The following is a 21,545-nucleotide window of genomic DNA, read 5'->3' as shown; positions in this document are numbered from 1 at the left end:
ACCATGACAGGGCTGAGTCAGACATACCAATTCGTATTTTGATACGCTCTAATAAAATATTATGATCGACGGTATCGAAAGCAGCGCTAAGATCGAGGAGCAGCAACATAGATGACGCATCAGAGTCCATCGTTAGCAATAGATCATTAGTCAGTTTTGCGAGGGCTGTCTCAGTCGAGTGATTTGCCCTGAAACCGGATTGAAAGGTTTCACATAGATTGTTAAACGCTAAGTGCTCATTTAGCTGCTCTGCAACAATTTTTTCGAGGATTTTCGAAATAAAGGGAAGGTGAGACACCGGTCGGTAGTTTACCATGAGGTCAGGATCGAGGTTAGGTCTTTTAAGGAGAGGATGAATAACCGCTTTTTTGAATGCAACGGGAACAGTGCCCGAGGAAAGTGATAAGTTTATAATATTTAGCACTGATGGACCTAATAATACAAAAAGCTCCTTGATAAGTTTCCCAGGAAGTGGGTCAAGTAAACATGTTTGTTTTATTCCATTTACACGTTGTAACAATCCTTCTAATGTTATTTCATCAAAACGAGAGAAACTATTTTGGATATTTGCAGTATCCGCCGTATATACAATCGTATCTGTGTTACTATAACCCCGTTGTAGCTGGGACGCATTGTCTTTAATCTCCTTTCTAATAAGTTCAATTTTCTTATTAAAGAACTTCATAAAGTCATCTGCCGAATGGGTGGAGCTACTGGAAGGAGTCCCTTGTTGGGTTAGCGATGCTACTGTACTAAACAAAAATTTTGGATCGTTTTTATTAATGCGGATGAGATTTGAGTAATAATTAGTTTTAGCTAAGGTAAGCATGCGTTTATAAGTTATTAAACCATCACTCCATGCTTGATGGTGCACCTCAAGTTTAGTCGTGCGCCATTTGCGTTCCAGCTTTCTACATAATAATTTCTGAGCTCTAGTGTCTTCAGTAAACCATGGCGTACGCCTTTTTGGAGCCTTTTTTAACTTCAGCGGTGCTATACTATCAATGGTTTCGCGCAGGGCGTTGTTAAAGTTGTTAGTGAGGTTATCAATAGAGCCCACATACTTTGGGAACGGTGCCATTACCGAGGGCAGTAGGTCCGCAAGAGTCGTCGTTGTGGCAGCATTAATGTTGCGGCTGCTATAGCAGTTATTATTATTATTAGCTTGCCGAACATGAGTCTGAACTTCGAATGTTATAAGGTAATGATCGGACATTACTTTAGTATACGGGAGTATCATAACTTTGGAGACGGTGATACCTCTGACAAGCACTAGGTCTATCGTATTACCGCTGCGATGCGTCGGTTCATTTATTATTGTGTAAGACCACAGCTAATCAATTATAGTCTGGAGCGCCACGCACGGTGGGTCCAATGGGGTATTCATATGGATATTAAAGTCCCCCATTATAATTATATTATCGGCGTGCGTCACTAGATCAGCAACAAACTCTGAGAATTCACTAATAAAGTCCGAATAGGGCCCTGGGGGGCGGTAGATAACGGCTAGGCACAGAGGCAGAGGTGTGGCAGACTTCTTAGAAAGCACCTCAAACGATTTATATTTATTATTTAAGTTAGGACTAAAGTTAAAGTTTTCGTTGTATATTAGTGCGACACCCCCTCCCCTTTTGAGGTGACGGGCAATATGCGCATTCGTATAGTTAGGAGGGGATGCCTCATTTATCGCAAAAAAGTCGTCTGGTTTAAGCCAGGTTTCGCTAAGACCGATGACGTTAAGGTTGTTGTCTCTAATGACCTCATTGACTAATAACGTTTTGGGAGACAAAGATCTGATGTTTAGAAAGCCCATATTATAGGTAGTGGGCTGTTTTAAGGAGTTGTTGATAAAATTATCCGTAGTAGCAATATTAATAATGTTGCGTTTATTATGCGCAGTGTACTTAAAATAATTACGACCATATCTAGGAATTGATATGACGGGAATTTTCAGATTGTCTACTTGGCGCTGCGATATTTTGTCATATGTGCTAAGTTAAAGCTAGCATTGAGCTTTCTGTTTGTCATTCTGTGTTGAAGGGGAACATTATCACAATTTCAAAAGGGTTAAAAATCAATAAAAATCAGTTTCCAGTGGCTTGTATTTTTTGGAAGTTTTTTCAAAATTTTACCGGTCCTGGAATATCCCTAAAAAAAAAAAAAAAAGTTTTAAAGTGCCTTATTTTCGCTCTCTCAAAGCCACTGTTCATTTCCCTGTGACGTCATACAGTGCTGCCAATGTAAACAAACAATGGCGAATAGCACAGCAAGATATAGCGACATTAGCTCGTATTCAGACTGGGATTTCAGCGGTTTAAGCGATTCAACAGATTACGCATGTATTGAAACGGATGGTTGGAGTATGAAAGTACTGAAGAAGAAACTGAAGCTATTGAGCGAATAGCTATTGACGCTATTCATAACCATAGCATGGCCGAATAGCTGCGTTAGCATCGCCGGCAAAATGTGCGGACTAAACGATCAGGACTTTTGCATCTTGTGACACTGGAGCAACTTAAATCCTTCGATTGGTAAATGTTTTTTTCGCATTAAATGTGAGTGGAAGGAAACATAATATAGTTGCAAATGCATCTACAGGTTATCCATACATCTCTGTGCCATGTCTGCTTTAGCACCACCGGTAAATAGCATATTAGCATCGATTAGCATAGCAAGTTAGCATCGATTAGCATAGCAAGTTAGCATCGATTAGCTGGCAGTCACGCCACGACCAAATATGTCTGATTAGCACATAAGTCAACATCAACAAAAATCACCTTTTGTGATTTCGTTGACTTTATTGTTGCAAATGCATCTGCACGTTATCCATACATATCTGTGCCATGTCTGTCATCGCCGGTAAAATGTGGAGACTCCCTGGCACATTCGATGGGGTCTGGCGGAAGATTTCTTGCCACTTTCGCATCTTCGGTGCAACTTGAATCCCTCCCTGTTAGTGTTGTTACACCCGCTGAAAACACACCGACCAGGCGTGATGTCTCCAAGGTTCCAAACAATAGTCGAAAAAACGGAAAATAACAGAGCTCAGACCCGATGTTTGCAATGTGTTGAAAATGAAAATGGCAGCTGTATTACCTCAGTGACGTCACGTTTTGACGTCATCGCCAAAAGAGCCATAAACGGACGGGCGTTTAATTCGCCAAAATTCACCCATTTAGAGTTCGGAATTCGGTTAAAAAAATATGTTTTTTTTTCTGCACCATCAAGGTATATATTGACGTTTACATAGGTCTGGTGATAATGTTCCCCTTTAAGAATTTTTAAATACTTGTCTTACCTGCACGCCGTCCTCCTGAATTGACTGAGTGTATTTGGAACATGCAGGCATAAACGTGGCACATCACAATTTCCAGATTCTCTTTTCAACATGTTCAAAAAGGAGTAGGAAGAAGCAAAGCTTATTTAATCCTATCACTTTTCTTTTACGTAAGAGTTGCTATAACTTCTGTTCACTTCCTGTTCTCAATTTATTCACAATATATTACATAAGTAATCGCAATAAAAATAATTGGTAAAGTTATATTTCCTATGTTGAGATAAGTAAGATTATTTTGAGACTGAATTAATGGATGAAATAAATTCAGAATGTTTATCAAGGTTCTTCTTCTTTGTACTTTGTAAACACTTTAAGTTTGAAAAGATTCTTGAAGTGGATTTCTTTGCTTAATCCATTCCATAATAGAATTCCACATAAAGATATACTGAAGGTTTTAAGTGTTGTACGTGCGTACAAATATTTTAAATTACATTTTTATCTAAGATTGTGTTTATCCTCTTTTTTTGAGAATAATTGTTCTATATTCTTGGATAGCAGGTTATAGTTTGCTTTGTGTATAAGTTTAGCTTTTTGCAAATTCAGTTATGTTGTGGAATTTTAGTATCTTTCATTCAATATATAAAGGATTTGTATGTTTTCTTCTTTCCATTCATCCTTCATTTATTTCAAATATTCTTAAATTTCTTTAAATTCATGTACTAGTTTTTGTAGTATATCTTGTTCCCACTTGTGTTCCGTGTCAGCTGACACCGAACGTTTCGAGATTTCAGTCTTTCCTTTAGCTGTAACACGTGGCTTGGCATTGTCTTGTTGAAATAAGCAGGGGCGTCCATGAGAACAATACTTGAATGGCAACATATGTTGCTCCAAAACCTGTATGCACCTTTCAGCATTAATGGTGCCTTCACAGATGTGTAAGTTACTCATGCATTGGGCACTAGGGACGGCATGGGAGAGTGGCCGTGCGCAACCCGAGGGTCCTTGGTTCAATACCAACCTCGTCACGTCCGTTGTGTCCTGATCAAGACACTTCACCCTTGCTCCTGATGGGTGCTGGTTAGCGCCTTGAATGGCAGCTCCCTCCATCAGTGTGTGAATGTGTGTGTGAATGGGTAAATGTGGAAGTAGTGTCAAAGCGCTTTGAGTACCTTGAAGGTAGAAAAGCGCTATACAAGTACAACCTACTTATCATTTATCACTAATACATCCCCATACCATCACAGATGCTGGCTTTTGAACTTTGCGCCGCAAAACAATCCGGATGGTTCTTTTCTTCTTTGGTCCAGAGGAGACAACGTCCACAGTTTCCAAAAACAATTTGAAATGTGGACTCGTCAGACCACAGAACACTTTTACACTTTGCATCAGTCCATCTTAGATGAGCTCGGGCTCAACAAAGCCGACGGCGTTTCCGGGTGTTGTTGATAAATGACTATAGCTTTGCATAGTAGAGTTTTAACTTGCACTTACATATATAGAGACAAACTTTAGTTACTGACAGTGGTTTTCTGAACTGTTCCTGAGCACATGTGGTGATATCCTTTACACAGTGATGTGATTTTTGGGGGGGGGGTTATCAGATTGATACCCAAATGTGTGGTATCATCCAAAACTATTGTAAAGTATCAAACAATAGATGAACCAGTGATTATTACATTTTACCATAATTGTACAGTAGATAGAACATGTTAGGAGAGAAAGTAAGCAAAAAATAACAGTAAATGAACAAGTCGATTTAATCCATTTTCTACCACTTGTCCTTTTAATAATGTTGACAAAATAATAAAACGGAAAATGACACAATATGTTACTGCATATGTCAGCAGACTAAATTAGGAGCCTTTTGTTTGTTTACTTACTACTATAAGACAAGTTGTCTTGTATGTTCACTATTTTATTTAAGGACTTAACTGCAATATAAAACATATGTTTAATGTATCCTAATAATTTTTGGTTAAAATAAAGCCAATGATCCCTCCATCCATCCATTTTCTACTGCTTATTCCCTTTTGGGGTCGTGGGGGGCGCTGGCGCCTATCTGAGCTACACTCGGGCAGAAGGCAGGGTACACCCTGGACAAGTCGCCAACTCCAGCGCAGAGCTAAAGCCAATGATGCCATTTTTTTTTTTTGTGGTCCCCTTTATTTAGAAAAGACCCCAAAAGAATGGAAATAATTTTAGTACCGATACCAAAATATTACTATTGTTATAAGCGAAACATACCAACTATTGTGTTTATCTTGTGTGTTGCACAAATCTATTAAAATGCATTGTTTTAGTACAAAATTGGTGTTTTCTTTTGTTGAAAGTATTGGTTTGGGTATCGTTTAAGTACCGGTTTGAGTTTCCCAATACGTAAACCTTACTCAACCCTACCTAACCCCTGTTGTTGTGGAGAGATGACTTTGCAAAATACAGTAGCCTTAGAAAATCCAAAAGGGGCCCAGTTTACGTTATTCATGATGACTGTTTAAACGCAGACATTTTGTGCAACTTTAGGACGTGTTAAATCTTTCTGAGCTATGTTCATGTTGCACCAAATCACAATCAGAAGTTGCCCTTGAGTCATAACGACGCTACTTGCCACAATTCATACAATCTTCTTCACGACCGCTTTTGAGTTGCTGCGATAACGAACATGCAAACGCACAAACATTCTCCTGTTCTTGGAGGTAATTATCCTACGTTTATCACTGCGTGCAGGTAAGAGGCGCCGAAGCTGTCATGTTCCATATTTCAACGTGCCCGAGCCGACGCTAATTGAGGGAACGTGGCGTACGAGCTGCGATTTACAAGTGCCGCATTCCTCTTCTTTTGCCGCGGAATTCACACCGCCTGAGTGGAATCCCCAAATGAACGGCGTTTGATACAGTTTGACAGTTTGTAGATTCCTCGATGCGGAGAACGTGTGGTTGTGGAAGCGTACTGTAAGGCTGAGTCGGTGTAGTTTCACTCTACTGCAAGAAGAAACATTGCAATACAGTGATTCTTAACCTTGTTGGAGGTACCGAACCCCACCAGTTTCATATGCGCATTCCCCAAACCCTTCTTTTGTGAAAAATAAAATGTTTTTTTTTTTTCAAATTCAAGAAAGTCATCTGTATTCAATCCAATCCACTTTATTTATATAGCACATTTAAACAACAATAACGTTTCCAAAGTGCTGCACAGCCATGTTAAAAACAATTGTAAAAAATAAATTAAATAAATAAATTAAAAAAATATATATATATATATATATTATGCTCCACCAATGACCATGTAAAACCAATAAAAATAATATAAAAACAAATATGATTAAAAACTATTTTAAAGGGTAAAATCAATTTAAAACAGTAAAATAGAAATCAAAGTGTATAAAAAAACACAGACGACAACAGAGGACAGAGGACCACACAACTTACGTAGTGTTAAAAGCCAAAGAATAAAAGTAGGTCTTAAGACGAGACTTAAAACACTCCACTGTGGAAGCAGTTTGAACATGGAGGGGCAGAGTGTTCCAGAGCTTAGGGCCGACCACAGAGAAGGCCCTGTCTCCCCTGGTCTTAAGTCTGGTCTTGGGCACCACGAGCTGGAACTGGCTCTCGGACCTCAGAAATGTAAATTTGGATGAGGTCCGAGATATATTGAGGTGCCAGTCCATGTAAAGATTTAAAAACAAACAGCAATGTTTTAAAATCAATTCTAAAATGAACAGGGAGCCAGTGCAAACCCTGAAGAATTGGGGTTATATGCTGGCGTTTCCTGGCCCCTGTTAAAAGTCGTGCTGCCGCGTTCTGGACTAACTGCAACCGGGAGAGAGCTTTTTGGCTAATACCAGCATAAAGTGCTTTGCAGTAGTCCAGGCCACTTGAAATAAAAGCATGCACGACTTGTTCAAAAAGGTTAAAAGATAAAAACGGTTTAACCTTTACTAAAAGACGAAGGTGATAAAAACACGATTTTAAAACGCCATTGACTTGTTTGTATGGTTTAAAATCGCTGTCTATAGTGACGCCAAGGCTGGTGACTTTGGGACACACATCATTTTGCAATGGTCCCAAGTCAGTGAGGGCCGGACCAAAAACTAAAATTTCCGTTTTTCCCTCATTCATTATTAAAAAATTCTGGGCTAACCAAGCCTTGACGTCGCATAGACAGTTAAGAAGGGGTGTCAGGGGGCCGTGGCCTTTTGAAATCGGCATATAAATTTGGCAGTCATCTGCATAAAAGTAATAAAACACTCCATGTTTCTTAAAAAATATCTCCAGGATGGGGCCTAAAATAGATCCTTGGGGGACACCACAGTAAAGCCAGTATTTTTTACTGGTGCACAAAATGAACCGTGCATAAACATCACCTTGTTCAAAGAACAAAAGCAACACAGTGCATGAACTGACAACAAATTACACATCAATCAATCAATGTTTATTTATATAGCCCTAAATCACAAATGTCTCAAAGGACTGTACAAACCACTACAACATCCTCGAAAGAACCCACAAAAGGGCAAGGAAAACTCACACCCAGTGGGCAGGGAGAATTCACATCCAGTGGGACGCCAGTGACAATGCTGACTATGAGAAACCTTGGAGAGGACCTCAGATGTGGGCAACCCCCCCACCTCTCTAGGGGACCGAAAGCTATGGATGTCGAGCGGGTCTAACATGATACTGTGAAAGTTCAATCCATAGTGGCTCCAACACAGCCGCGAGAGTTCAGTTCAAAGCGGATCCAAGACAGCTGCGAGAGTCCCATCCACAGGAAACCATCCCAAGCGGAGGTGGATCAGCAACGTAAAGATATACACAGGCGAGCGGTCCATCCTGGGTCTCGACTCTGGGCAGCTAGTACTTCATCCATGGTCATCGGACCGGACCCGCTCCACAAGGGAGGGGGGGGACATAGGAGAAAAAAGAAAAGTAGCGGCAGATCAACTGGTCTAAAACGGAGGTTTATTTAAAGGCGAGAGTAGACAAATACAGTAATCGAGACGAGACGTAACAAACTCATGGATAATGATCTCAGCGTCTTTAGTGGACAGAATGGAGCGAATTTTAGCGATATTATGGAGATGAAAGAAGGCCGTTTTTAGTAACTCTTTTAATGTGTGACTCAAAGGAGAGAGTTGGGTGGAAGATAATACCCAGATTTTTAACACACATTACCATGACTTGATTAACGTGGACCCCGACGTAAACAAGTTAAACTTATTCAGGTGTTACCATTTAGAGGTCAATTGTGCGGAATATGTACTGTACTGTGTAAACCAGGGGTCACCAACCTTTTTGAAACCAAGAGCTACTTCTTGGGTACTGATTAATGCGAAGGGCTACCAGTTTGATACACACTTTAATACATTGGCAGAAATAGCCAATTTGCTTAATTTACCTTTAATAAATAAATCTATATATATACATATATATATAAAAAAAATGGGTATTTCTGTCTGTCATTCCGTCGTACATTTTTTTTCCCTTTACGGAAGGTTTTTTGTAGGGAATAAATGATGGAAAAAAACACTTAATTGAACGGTTTAAAAGAGGAGAAAACACGAAAAAAATTTAAATTTTGAAACATTGTTTATCTTCAATTACGACTCTTTAAAATTTAAAATCAACCGAAAAAAAGAAGAGAAAAACTAGCTAATTCGAATCTTTTTGAAAAAATAAAAAAAAATATTTATGGAACATCATTAGTAATTTTTCCTGATTAAGATTAATTTTTGAATTTTGACATGTTTTTAAGTAGGTTAAAATCCAATCTGCACTTTGTCAGAATATATAACAACTTGGACCAAGCTATATTTCTAACAAACACAAATCATTATTTCTTGTAGATTTTCCAGAATTTTTTTTTTAAATAAATTCAAAAGACTTTGAAAGAAGATTTAAATTTGATTCTACACATTTTGTAAATTTGCCAGAATTATTTTGAATTTTAATCATAAGGAGTTTGAAGAAATATTTTACAAATATTCTTCGTCAAAAAAACAGAAGCTAAAATGAAGAATTAAATTAAAATGTATTTATAGTTCTTTATAATAAAAAGAATAATTTACTTTAACTTTTATTTAAATTGTCAGGAAAGAAGAGGAAGGAATTTAAAAGGTAAAAAGGGATGTTTAAAAATCTTAAAATCATTTTTAAGGTTTTCTCTAAAATTGTCTTTCTGAAAGTTATAAGAAGCAAAGTAAAAAAAATCAATGAATTTATTTAAACAAGTGAAGACAAAGTCTTTAAAATATTTTCTGGGATTTACAAATTCTATTTGAGTTTTTTCTCTCTTAGAATTAAAAATGTCGAGCAAAGCGAGACCAGCTTGCTAGTAAATAAATACAATTTAAAAAAAATACAGGCAGCTCACTGGTAAGTGCTTCTATTTGAGCTATTTTTAGAACAGGCCAGCGGGCTACACATCTGGTCCTTACTGGCGTTGGTGACCCCTGGTGTAAACTGTACTGTTTCATATAATGTATTCTCTTCCTTTGCAATCTAGTAAAAGTTTCAATCAATCACAAAACCTGCGAATTAGAGGGAACATTGTTTGGAGGTATCCATAATAAGCTCATAGGGAGAAGTTTTTATTTACACAATAAGTCGGATGTGTCTTTACCTCAGTGGTGAAGACTCTGCCGAACCCCTGAGGCCGACTCACCGAACCCATAGGGTTCGATCGAACCCAAGTTAAGAACCACTGCGATGATACCTCTCAAATGTGACCGCTATTATCTTTGTCATTTTATTGCAGCTCTGAATATCAATCCAGTGGAAAACTGGCGATTTAGTGACATAATTTTTTGCTTTTGATCCTTGCAGATTTTCAGCAAACAATGAAAAAGATGGATTGAGCCATTGTGTGTCGTCCTCAAAAAAGATACCCCTTGAACACAGCACCGAGACAAGAGGCTGCAGGACGGTAGCTTCTGCTGCAAGGTAAGTGGGGAACATCACTGCATACCAACATGGCGCAGTGATTAATATTGACGCAGGGAAAAAAAAAAATATCAGTGTGTGAAGACAAAGAGTGTATTGTTTTGATAGTCGTTGCATGTAGAGATGGGATTTACGGCTCTTTGAAGGGAGCCGGATCTTGGAGAAGTCGTTCTTTTCAAAGAGAAATTCTAAAGACTGGCTTGTTGTTGTTGTTGTTGTTGTTATAGAAACATCAGTGCTAGCAGTTATAAGAAAAGATGAGGATTGGAACACATTTAAATTTACAACAATATTACTCTTTTGATGGGAATTACTCAGAAATATTTATTTAGGTAGGTACGTCTTATTTAAACTTTGTTTTCAACACAAACCCGTTCAAGATTAGACAAACAGTGTACAGCAGTCCTGGGCCAATTAAGGGCCAAGGGCCACATGCGGCCCGTTTAACTTTTCAATCTGGCCCGCCGGGCATTCGCAAATATTATTTTTATATATTCAAGATGTTTTCAAATGACCGTGTGTCTTGAACTATACAAAGTATTTCAATGGTTAGAATCTGCAATTTTTCATGATGTACTAGTTACTGTGGTAATCTACAAACCCTGTTTCCATTTGAGTTGGGAAATTGTGTTAGATGTAAAATAAACGGAATACAATGACTTGCAAATCATTTTTAACCCATATTCAGTTGAACGCACTACAAAGACAAGATATTTGATGTTCGAACTCATAAACTAAATTTTTTTTTTTTTTGCAAATTAACTTTGAATTTCATGGCTGCAACACATGCCAAAGTAGTTGGGAAAGGGCATGTTCACCACTGTGTTACATCACCTTTTTCTTTTAACGACACTCTATAGACGTTTGGGAACTGAGGAAACTAATTGTTGAAGCTTTGAGAGTGGAATTCTTTCCCATTTCTTGTTTTATGTAGAGCTTCAGTCGTTAAGCAGTCTGGAGTATTCGCTGTCGTATTTTACACTTCATAATGCGCCACACATTTTCGATGGGAGACAGGTCTGGACTGCAGGCGGGCCAGGAAAGTACCCGCACTCTTTTTTTATTTTTTATTTTAATTTTTTTACGAAGCCACGCTGTTGTAACACGTGCTGAATGTGGTCTGGCATTGTCTTGCTGAAATAAGCAGGGGCGTCCGTGAAAAAGACGGCGCTTAGATGGCAGCATATGTTGTTCCAAAACCTGTATGTACCTTTCAGCATTAATGGTGCCTTCACAGATGTGTAAGTTACCCATGCCTTGGGCACTAATGCACCCCCATACCATCACAGATGCTGGCTTTTGAACTTTGCGTCGATAACAGTCTGGATGGTTCGCTTCCCCTTTGGTCCAGATGACACAATGTCGAATATATCCAAAAACAATTTGAAATGTGGACTCGTCAGACCTCACAACACTTTTCCACTTTGCATCAGTCCATCTTAGGTGATCTCGGCCCCAGAGAAGCCGGCGGCGTTTCTGGATGTTGTTGATAAATGGCTTTCTCTTTGCATAGTAGAGCTTTATGTTAGTGACAGTGGTTTTGTAAAGTGTTCCTGAGCCCATGTGGTGATATCCTTTAGAGATTGATGTCTGTTTTTGATACAGTGCCGTCTGAGGGATTGAAGGTCACGGTCATTCAATGTTTGTTTCCGGCCATGCCGCTTACGTGGAGTAATTTCTCCAGATTCTCTGAACCTTTTGATGATATTATGGACCGTAGATTTTGAAATCCCTAAATTTCTTGCAATTGCACTTTGAGAAACGTTGTCCTTAAACTATTTGCTCACGCAGTTGTGGACAAAGTGGTGTACCTCGCAAACAGTGTACAGCAGATCTGGGCAAATTAAGGATCGGGGGCCACATGCGGCCCTTTAAACCTTTCAATCCGGCCCGCCGGGCATTCGCAAAAAAGTATTTTTATATCGTTAAGATGTTTTCAAACGACCGTAAGTCTTGAACTATACAAAGTATTTCAATGGTTGGAATCTGCAATTTTGCTTGATATACTAGTTACTATGGTAATGTAATTAGTTACCATGGTAATCCCAGCCACAGCAGTTTAGACGAGGCACCAAGCAGTGTGGGTGGTGAGCATTTTTAGTGTTTCCAGAGCGGTCAGGGACGGACGCGGAAGGAGATTTTTTTTTTTTTACAACAAAGTTCTAAAGCTTAGTGATATATCAGATTGTATGCTTTTTTAATTACACTTCGCATTCATATTTCGCTGTGTTAGTTGCATTTTTGTTGTGTTTCGCTTCACTGTAAAATATTTCGATCGAGAGGGGATGTGACGTTCATATGTTGTCAATATTCAGTGTTTTATTGTCCATAGTTAATATTGTCAATCCAACATTCCTTATTTTCATGTACATTCTGGCTGTTTAATTCAGTAAAAAAAAACAAAACAATTAGATTACGTTTTTTTTAAGGTGGTCTGTTATAACGTTTTTAGCATTCAATCATACACTATTATGGGGTTTTGTATTAGTGTTCCTAAAAATAGATATACTGGCCCCCAGACACATTTTTTTCTCTAAATTTGGCCCCCCGAGTTTAAATAATTACACTGATGGGTCGCACAAAAGAAGCCCTGTTAAAAACGGGTAAACGCTGGGGGAGGATGAGTAAGAAAAAAATACAATCTAGAGCAGGGGTGTCAAACTCAAATACAGAGTGGGTCAAAATTTAAGACTGAACAAAGCCGTGGGCCGAGGTTGAACAAATTAACCTTTTTAATAGGGACCCAAACAAGTTTTTCATTGAATATTGAACAAGCAAGGCTTATATAACTTCATAGTGACATGCAAAATTAAGTTTCAAATAATAATAATGATGATAATAAAAAAATATGAATGGCAAATCAAATTTAAATAAGAATTGAATGCCTCTTTTGTATTTGCAGCCTTCTGAGGTAAATATTAACATTAACTTTTTCCAGAGGCTAATACATTTGAAAATAAAATCAATCAATCAATGTTTACTTATACAGCCCTAAATCACTAGTGTCTCAAAGGGCTGCACAAACCACTACGACATCCTCGGTAGGCCCACATAAGGGCAAGGAAAACTCACACCCAGTGGGACATTGGTGACAATAATGACCCAGTGGGACGTCGGTGACAATGATGACTATGAGAACCTTGGAGAGGAGGAAAGCAATGGATGTCGAGCGGGTCTAACATGATACTGTGAAAGTTCAATCCATAATGGATCCAACACAGTCGCGAGAGTCCAGTCCAAAGCGGACCCAACACAGCAACGAGAGTCCCGTTCATAGCGGAGCCAGCAGGAAACCAACCCAAGCGGAGGCGGATCAGCAGCGCAGAGATGTCCCCAGCCGATACACAGGCAAGCATTACATGGCGATCGGATCGGACCGGACCCCCTCCACAAAGGAGAGTGGGACATAGAAGAAAAAGAAAAGAAACGGCAGATCAACTGGTCTAAAAAGGGAGTCCATTTAAAGGCTAGAGTATACAAATGAGTTTTAAGGTGAGACTTAAATGCTTCTACTGAGGTGGCATCTCGAACTGTTACCGGGAGGGCATTCCAGAGTACTGGAGCCCGAACGGAAAACAATGAATAAATCAACCGTTCAGGCCTTTTTACTGCTCAGTTAATGTCGGGGCTCAGGTTTGTTGGTAGCTGGGAGAGGGTGTATATTGTAGCGGTCGAGAAGAGTTAGTGCTGCAAGGGGGCCTGGGTATTTGTTCTGTTGTGTTTATGTTGTGTTACGGTGCGGATGTTCTCCCGAAATGTGTCTGTCATTCTTGTTTGGTGTGGGTTCACAGTGTGGCGCATATTTGTAACAGTGTTAAAGTTGTTTATATGGCCACCCTCAGTGTGACCTGTATGGCTGTTGACCAAGTATGGATTGCATACACTTTGTGTGTGTGTGTGTGTGTGTATGAGCCGCATATATTATGTGAGTGGGCCGGCACGCTGTTTGTATGGAGGAAAAGCGGACTTGGCGACATGCTGTGGAGAACGCCAAAGGCGGTGCCTTTACGGCCTGCCCCCAATATTATCGTCCGGATGGAAATTGGGAGAAATTCGGGAGGGGCAATGAACTTCTGGAGTCTCCCAGGAAAATCGGGAGGGTATTAGCAGTGAATGCGGTGATACAGCGGCGGCCCAGCTCTAATGTTAATTTGATATTGCCTCACGGTGGGCCAAATTTGGCCCGCGGGCCAGACATTGATACCCATGATCTAGAGAGAAAAAACCTCCATAGCAAAGCATATATACAAATTACAACTTCTCGAGACTTGCAACAGAGGGGGAGAGTGGGGGCCACGGTGGCAGGCTGCAGCTTTTCAGGCACTGCCCATCCGTCCGGCACCCCTAGGGGATTCACGTCAAGGGCGTTGGATGGGGGGTGTATTTTTGTGGGTGCATGAGTGTGTGTGTAAGCATGCCGCATGTCTGTATTCCGCGGCCTTGATGTCGTGCAGTCGCTAGTCCAAAGTAAACAGGTATGAGAGACAAAAAAGGAGTTTGTTGTCTTTGCCGCACTGTCCTTCAGGAGAGTCTTGAAGCCAGGGAAACCAGGTTATAATGTTTTATGCGAGTGAAAATAACATTTGCTTTTCACTCTAAATTGTCTATGACTGGTCCTCAAAGTTCACAGTTCTTCTCGCATCCTCCGATCATTTGTGTCAGCTAAAGTTTTGTTGTACTTGTGCATAGACAATGACAACCTAACTACCCATTTTTGTTGCAAATATGCCTAAAGGGGAACCACACTTTTTCGCAGAATGTTGTCGATTATTCACAATCCTTATGCGAGACAAGGACACGTCTTTTTTTTATTTATTTTTTATGCATTCTAACTCGTAAATACATGTCCGCTTACAATGAAGCCATGATGTCATTGCCTCTATTATTGCATTTATTCCCAACGAAAACGATACCCTGTTTACATTTTGTGACCTATATATAAACCAAGTCTGGGCGATATTGTTATTATAAGCTCTAACGTTAAGGACTTTTAGCGCCGCATTGATCGGAGAGAGGCAACTTGCTCATGTTGCCGTTTTGACATCCTCAACTGGTGAGCCGCTGCATCGCCTCTGAGTTTGTGAAAATTAATTCTAGATTAAAAATCATGCCTCTTGCCTTGATAGTAAAACGATGTGGACATAAAACAGAGAATAGGTGCATTTTGACAGTGAATTTAGAACCGAAGATGGCGCGAGACGTACGAAAAGCACTGGTTTGTACCCACCTTATTGTTTTTTTTAACTCCTTACAAGGATTATGACAGTCATCTCAACAGGAATATATGAACATCCTAACAGTCGGCATCCCAGTGACAGCAGACATTGTACAGTATTTGTACAATCCCAGTCCCATATAAACACGACAAATTAATTCTTAGTGTCTGTTATGGAAATCGACCACAATACTGAGTTGGACCAACAATTATAATATTTATTACTAGGACGTTAGTTTATTTGCACAACCAGGTTTTTGTAGTTATATTTAGGCATAGCAACCACAAAAGAACACAAATTAACGCGATCTCTTGCCCTTTCTTTATGTTGAGTTCTGCTCTCAAACACTACTAATATAATAGAGAAACAGAACATTTCTCAAACAAATCAAAACAAGCATTTTACAAAGTGATCGCTGCAGACACAAGCATGGTCCGACTGTATTCCACAAGACGATGAAAGGGATATGTTTTATGAGCCATTTCTTTCGACTAGTGTTGTACCGATACCAACATTTTGGTACCAATATTGATACGAAAATTATTTCAATATTTTTCGGTACTTTTTGATGCTTTTCTAAATAAAGGGGATCACACAAAATTACATTATTGGCCTTATTTTAACAAAAAAATCTTAGGGTACATTAAACATGTTTCTTATTGCAAGTTTGTCCTTCAATAAAAGAGTGAAAATCCCAGACAACTTGCCTTTTATTAGTAATTAAGCAAACAAATGCTCCTAATTGTGTCTGCTGACATATGAAATAACATATTGTGTAATTTTCCATTCAATTATGTCAAAATTATTAAGGACAAGTGGTACAAAATGAATTATTAATCTACTTGTTCATTTACTGTTAATATCTGCTTACTTTCTCTTAACATGTTCTATCTACACTTCTGTTAAAATGTAATAATCACTTATTCTTCTGTTTGATACTTTACATTAGTTTTGGATTAAAACACAAATTTTGGTATCAATCCGATACCAAGTCATTACAGGATCATATATTGGTCATATTCAAAGTCCTCATGTGTCCAAGGACATATTTCCTGAGTATATGAAAAAAAATGAAAGATGTTGTGTTGAAGTAATAATAGTATCGACTAGATACGCTCCTGTACTTGGTATCATTACAGTGGATGTTTGGTGTAGATCCACGAATGGTGTTTGGTTACATTTTGACGCCGGTGAGCTATGGTGTTTAACTATTCATTGTTCTGCAGGGATGATACTTCATCAATCAATCAATGTTTATTTACATAGGCCTAAATCACAAATGTCTCAAAAGACTGTACAAACCATTACGACATCCTCGGAAGAACCCACAAAAGGGCAAGGAAAACTCACACCCAGTGGGCAGGGAGAATTCACATCCAGTGGGACGCCAGTGACAATGCTGACTATGAGAAACCTTGGAGAGGACCTCCAATGTGGAAAACCCCCCCTCTAGGGGACCGAAAGCAATGGATGTCGAGCGGGTCTAACATGATACTGTGAAAGGTCAATCCATAGTGGCTCCAACACAGCCGCAAGAGTTCAGTTCAAAGCAGATCCAAGACAGCAGCGAGAGTCCCGTCCACAGGAAACCATCCCAAGCGGAGTCGGATCAGCATCGTAGAGATGTCCCCAACCGATACACAGGCGAGCGGTCCATCCTGGGTCTCGATTCTGGACAGCCAGTACGGACCGGACCCCCTCCACAAGGGAGAGGGGGACATAGGAGAAAGAAGAAAAGAAGCGGCAGATCAACTGGTCTAAAAAGGTCTATTTAAAGGCTAGAGTATACAAATGAGTTTTAAGGTGAGACTTAAAACTCACCTCAAGAGAAACTTACTTTATTCGTCGCCATGGATTTGAAGATGAATAATTTAGAAGTAGCTAAAACACTGCCGACTGGGGCTGGACTTTAGCCGTGTCTTAAAGCACCTTTTCCGGATTGCGTTTCAGTGTTATGAAATTAGCGTTAGTTTCTAAGCCAGAATGCATACGTTCTCCCTTTTCTGTCTACACATTGTCTGCATGTAAGGACTCTGGAGACGACCTCAAATGTGGGCAATGGATGTCGAGCGGGTCTAACATGATACTGTGAAAGTTCAATCCATAGTGGCTCCAACACAGCCGCGAGAGTTCAGTTCAAAGCGGATCCAAGACAGCAGCAAGAGTCCCGTCCACAGGAAACCATCCCAAGTGGAGTCGGATCAGCATCGTAGAGATGTCCCCAACCGATACACAGGCGAGCAGTCCATCCTGGGTCTCGATTCTGGACAGCCAGTACTTCATCCATGGTCATCGGACCGGACCCCCTCCACAAGGGAGAGGGGGACATAGGAGAAAGAAGAAAAGAAGCGGCAGATCAACTGGTCTAAAAAGGTCTATTTAAAGGCTAGAGTATACAAATGAGTTTTAAGGTGAGACTTAAAACTCACCTCAAGAGAAACTTACTTTATTCGTCGCCATGGATTTGAAGATGAATAATTTAGAAGTAGCTAAAACACTGCCGACTGGGGCTGGACTTTAGCCGTGTCTTAAAGCACCTTTTCCGGATTGCGTTTCAGTGTTATGAAATTAGCGTTAGTTTCTAAGCCAGAATGCATACGTTCTCCCTTTTCTGTCTACACATTGTCTGCATGTAAGGACTCTGGAGACGACCTCAAATGTGGGCAATGGATGTCGAGCGGGTCTAACATGATACTGTGAAAGTTCAATCCATAGTGGCTCCAACACAGCCGCGAGAGTTCAGTTCAAAGCGGATCCAAGACAGCAGCAAGAGTCCTGTCCACAGGAAACCATCCCAAGTGGAGTCGGATCAGCATCGTAGAGATGTCCCCAACCGATACACAGGCGAGCGGTCCATCCTGGGTCTCGATTCTGGACAGCCAGTACTTCATCCATGGTCATCGGACCGGACCCCCTCCACAAGAGAGGGGGGGACATAGGAGGAAAAAGAAAAGAAGCGGCAGATCAACTGGTCTAAAAAGCTCTATTTAAAGGCTAGACTATACAAATGAGTTTTAAGGAGAGACTTAAAACTCACCTCAAGAGAAACTTACTTTATTCGTCGCCATAGATTTAAAGATGAGTGATTTAAAAGTAGCTAAAACACTGCTGACCGGGGCTGGACTTTAGCCATGTCTTAAAGCACCTATTCCGGACTGCGTTTCAGTGTTATAACTTCACCTTTATTGTTAGTTTCCAAGCCAGAATGCGTCCGTTCTTCTTTTTCTGTCTACACATTGTCTGCATGTAAGGACTCTGTGATTGTGCACTGCCGAACATGCTTGTCTGCTCCTGAACCAGCAATGACACGACGTGACGACAACGGGGATGCGGGGGCGGGAGAACCGGTACTTTTCAGAGGCGGTATAGTACCGGATATGATTAATTGGTATCGCGGTACTATACTAATACCGTACAACCCTACTTTCGACACACTTTAAAACACAAGGTGCGTACTCATCTAGTGTAGTTTAGGGCAGGTCAATAGCGGTTTCATGTCCATGAGTAAGGTTTTTCCTTTCATGACATCATTAAAACGCAACTTCAAAAACATGATTGATTATCTAGGGAGGGACACTCACGATCATAATTTAAAAATCAACGTTTAATCCAGTTTAGGATTGCCTCATGCTTTTTCACCATATTTACCCTCAACCGTCGCGCTACTCACTACTAAGAATATCAAGTGGTGTGTTTCGCCTTCCAAGGAATCATAGACGATGCATTCCGACGAAACAAACCTGTGAAAGCAACAGTGTGCTTTAATGTACTTTTAATGAAGTAAATAAAGGAGCACAGTGCATTGCGGTTGCTTCATTAAACAGGCTGATAAACAGTTGCTTCTTATTTCACCACTATTTAAACGCACACGTTACGTAGGCTGATTTTTACTTTAATGAGAACAGAGGTGATTATAGCTGCTGCGTAGGCGTTTTTTTCTTTTTCTTTCCCCCCCCCCCTTGTAGGATTGCATTGAATGGGGTCAAACGGTGCTGCCGCTATGGATTATCACACAACAATAGAGTATTAGTTTTAACTGGGACTGCAAGGTTGTTTGTGTGTGTGCGTGAGAGAGAGTTTATGATAACTAAATGGTTGTTTTAAAATCGAGGGAGGCTATTTAGCAGATGGTGGTGTGAAAAAAAAAAAAAAAAACACTCTTATTTACATATCTGCTTTTGTCTTGCGTTCTAAAATGCTGTGCAGGGGATGGTTTTGTGCATATTTTCTTTTATACTAGAATGTTGAAGAGGAATAGTTTTCTTACCATCAACAGAACCGGACAGAAGCAAATCATTAATCAAGAGGAGGACATTATTCTTAATTTCTGCGCGCCGCTTTATATGTCGTGATACATTATAAGTGTTTTTCAACCTCTGGGGATTATGTAATTTCACCTATTTGGGTTAGAAATATTTTATGCAAACCAGTAAAAAGTATTTAGTCAGCCACCGATTGTGCAAGTTCTTCCACTTAAAATGATGACGGAGGTCTGTAATTTTCATCATAGGTACACTTCAACTGTGAGAGACAGAATGTGGAAAAAAAATCCAGGAATTCACATTGTAGGAATTTTAAAGAATTTGTAAATTATGGTGGACAAGTATTTGGTCAACCATTCAAAGCTCTCACTGATGGAAGGAGGTTTTGGCTCAAAATCTCACGATACATGGTCCCATTCATTCTTTCCTTAACACGGATCAATCGTCCTGTCCCTTTAGCAGAAAAACAGCCCCAAAGCATGATGTTTCCACCCCCATGCTTCACAGTAGGTATGGTGTTCTTGGGATGCAACTCAGTATTCTTCTTCCTCCAAACACGATGAGTTAAGTTTATACCAAAAAGTTATATTTTGGTTTCTTCTGACCACATGATATTCTCCAAATCCTCTGCTGTATCATCCGTGTATCCATTTTGGTATAAACTCACCTTGTCGTGTTTGGAGGAAGAATAATACTGAGTTGCATCCCAAGAACACCACACCTACTGTGAAGCATGGGGGTGGAAATATCATGCTTTGGGGCTGTTTTTCTGCTAGGGGGACAGGACGATTGATCCGTGTTAAGGAAAGAATGAATGGGGCCATGTATCGTGAGATTTTGAGCCAAAACCTCCTTCCGTCAGTGACAGCTTTGAATGGTTGACCAAATACTTATTTTCCACCATAATTTACAAATTCTTAAAAATTCCTAAAATGTGAATTCCTGGATTTTTTTTTTCACATTCTGTCTCTCACAGTTGAAGTGTACCTATGATGAAAATTACAGACCTGTCATCATTTTAAGTGGGAGAACTTGCACAGACTAAATATTTTTCTGCTCCACCGTATAATCTGCAAATAAAGTGCTGCTGTTTAGAGCTCGGCAGAGTAACCGTGTAATACTCTTCCGTATCAGTAGGTGGCAGCAGGTGGCTAATTGCTTCGTAAACGTTGTATCTAACGCTTAAACCAAAAAAATAAACAGGCGAGTGCCCCTAAAAAAGGCATCGAAGGTTAGAGATGGCTGTGGAAAACCGACACTAAAACTGAACTGGCTACAAAGTAAACAAAAACAGAATGCTGGACGACAGCAAAGACTTACAGCGTGCGGCTTAGAAGGCGTCCACAATGCACATTCGTACATGACGTGACAATCAACAATGTCCCCACAAAGAAGGATGGCGTCCGCACAACTGAAATATGCTTGATTGCTAAAACAAAACAAGGTGCGGGGAATGGCGCTCATAGGAAGACATGAAACTGCTACAGGAAAATACCAAACAAAACGTCCGCTTACATCGAAGACAATCGGTGCCATGATGTCGTTGCCTCTATAATTGCATTTACTCCCAACATAAAACCCAATAAATAACCATCCGAAAAGAGCTAACGATACTCCATTTACATTTTGATACAAACCAAGTCTCTGCAATATTATTATAAGCTCTAACGTTAAGGACTTACTTTTAGCGGCGCATTGATTGGAGAGAGGCAACTTGCTCATGTTGCTCTTTTGACATCCTCAACTGGTGAGCCGCTGCTTCGCCTCTGAGCTTGTGAAAGTTAATTTTAGATTGTAAATCATGTTTCTTAAATTGATAGTAAAATAATGTGGACATAAAACGGAGAACAGGTGA

General features: G+C 39.9%; 2 protein-coding genes across 2 annotated transcripts in view; one reads left to right on the top strand and one right to left on the bottom strand.

Moving 5' to 3' along the window:
* pcdh8 (protocadherin 8) overlaps positions 1 to 21,545 on the top strand; it is a 274,908-nt gene that overhangs the window by 22,051 nt on the left and 231,312 nt on the right. Inside the window, exon 2 of the mRNA XM_061878827.1 lies at positions 10,096 to 10,212. The gene's annotated coding sequence lies outside the window, so the exon portion shown is untranslated. The remainder of the gene's footprint in view (positions 1 to 10,095; positions 10,213 to 21,545) is intronic.
* The window catches only part of si:ch211-199f5.1 (protocadherin-8), a 151,301-nt gene that overhangs the window by 50,484 nt on the left and 79,272 nt on the right, over positions 1 to 21,545 (bottom strand). The window lies entirely within an intron of this gene.

The sequence above is a fragment of the Nerophis ophidion genome, linkage group LG19, assembly GCF_033978795.1.
Source record: "Nerophis ophidion isolate RoL-2023_Sa linkage group LG19, RoL_Noph_v1.0, whole genome shotgun sequence".
In the NCBI taxonomy this organism is placed as follows: Eukaryota; Metazoa; Chordata; class Actinopteri; order Syngnathiformes; family Syngnathidae; genus Nerophis; species Nerophis ophidion.
The sequence above is the reverse complement of the archived record's forward strand: the minus strand, read 5'-3'. Positions and strand labels throughout refer to the sequence as shown.